A 2,342-nucleotide genomic window follows, 5' to 3' on the forward strand; every position below is an offset into this window, starting at 1 on the left:
ATCAGATGGAAATAAAGAAGCTGCTGTAGAAGACAGAAAGTCATAAAGTATTTGTAGAGTAAAAAATATTGTAAGATATTCATTATATAAAGTGTTCTCCTTTTATGATTTAGTCTGATGTACTTAGTGCTGTATTGATGCTTATCACTGTCCACAAACAGTAGAATCTTACATGAAGCTAAATGTCCCTGTGTTTCCAATCCTGTGCTGTTTTATTTCATGTTTACAGTTGTGCAACTTATTTCTACAACTTTATCAATAAAAATAAATTTCCAATAAATGCAAATAGTTTGTGTCCAGAGTATTCTTCTTTTCTACCAAAAGCTCCTCTTTCAATCAGCTTCAGTGTCGATCAGGCAGCGACATGGTTTCATTTTTAATTCTAACTTATCCAGGTCCAAACTGTGATTCACATCCTGGCATGTTTTCTGATTCCCGGCATCAAATCTCCAGATTCAAACAGTTCCTTACATTCTTAGGAAGCCTGCAGGGCTTTAGCGCAACAAAGCAAATGTTGCAACACACATGCCTTTAAAACATATAATGAACAATCATGAACCTCTGCAGGCCTGTCGCAATAACAAATTTTGTTGGACAATTAATTGTCATAGAACTTATTGTGATAAATTATAACATTGTTGTTTTGACACTATTTTCATTTATATAATAGTAATAAAGGCATAAAGATGCAAGAAGACGTTCTCAAAGATAAATAAACTTTAAATTCTAATGAATATTTAAAGACTGGAACTGGAAGACATTTGGAATACCCAAAATAAATAAAGAAAACAACTGAAACAACAAAAAACATAAGTTATTAAGTCTTTGTAAGCAAAATTATATTTAATGAAAAAGGATAGTTAAGCCCAAAACACCAGACAGAAGACTTTTATCATTCAGTTTTTGGTAGAAATAGAAAGAAAAGAGAAAAACGATAAATCAAGCTAATGAGAATTATTGAGTTTCTTTAATTTATCACGAGATTAATTGATTTATTGATTATTGTGACAGGCCTAATTACCTCTTTTTTTATCTTAGATTTATGTAGATACACATAATTGCTACATTTTACTGAAAATTATGTAGATTGTTAAAATCTTTTACAGATTTGCATCAGAAAAGTTAGCATTTGGATTTAACTGTCTTGAGTTGAAATAAATAACCACATTAACCACTCTTGGGGTTTTTGTATCAGTTCTGTAAACACATAGCTAAAGGTTAGGGTGATGATAAGGAGGCCTGGAGCTCATCAGTACAGAAAAACAGCCTGTTATTATCAGGGGAGATACGCAAATAGCTGCTCTGCAACGAAAATAAAAAATGCTTCTTTTTTTTGCTACTTTTGCATTGTTTCATTATGTTTTAAGCAATGTTTCAATATCTGTTGGGAAAAAAACTTCCTGGATGAATTAAAATAGTTTGCAAACTAAATCTGGATGATTCTGGATTTTACGGTAAGGAAGGTCAGAAATCTGTTGTCTTTCCTTTTGTCTTTCATCAAACACAAAAGTAAAGAGTCTTTTTATATATTTTACTTCCAAGAAGAGGCTTAAGCATAGTTGCCTTGGTGCGTAGTAAGAACTGGAACCAGAACAAGAATCCATGATGCGCAAATACTGAGAAATGGCTAAACGCTCCTGGAATTACAAGATGTTTTTATTTTTTTATTTTTTTGGTTTGTTTTTTATGTAGATTGAAACAAGGAGATTGGAAAGTTTTGAGAAATGCTTGACATCATACAAAGCTTTCTTTGTATGATGTTTTACATAAATATGTTATAAAAGGCTATTTTCATCTTTTGAAATTTTGTAAACGTGCAGAGAGAAGCCATTTAGCAATCAACAGTCTATTGTGTGGTTGTTTTATGTGACTACAGGAGGAAATTAATACTGTGTTAAATCCAATATATTTATGACACTATTCCACTGTTAAAATTTGGATAAACCGATTCAATTCAACAATCAGCCAGAATCAGGATTTTACCGTCAAATTTGCCGTTTTTGTTGCTGCATAACTTCCTTTCTCATCAGCTCCGCCTGGGGAGTTCCACTGACATCATCAGGAAGCAGATCAAGGTCTTTTATACCACTCCTCTCTCAAATCTGGCAACACACAACCAAACTGCTCTTGCTGCTGCTGCAACAGACAAACATCAACATCATGGACACTCTGGTTTCTGATGATCAGAACCGCCAAAGGATCAAGGAAGTTGAGAACTCCTTTGGTCCTTCACGGCTCCAGCTGTCAACACCAGGTCGATTTCTGAAAGGAGAGGGGACCCTGATGAAGCAGGGCCGCAAGAAGTGGGATCAGAAAATGTTCTTCCTCTTCAACGATATCCT

This window comes from Poecilia latipinna, unplaced genomic scaffold, assembly GCF_001443285.1.
Source record: "Poecilia latipinna isolate Pla-1442-1.1 unplaced genomic scaffold, P_latipinna-1.0 Scaffold1527, whole genome shotgun sequence".
Lineage (NCBI taxonomy): Eukaryota > Metazoa > Chordata > Actinopteri > Cyprinodontiformes > Poeciliidae > Poecilia > Poecilia latipinna.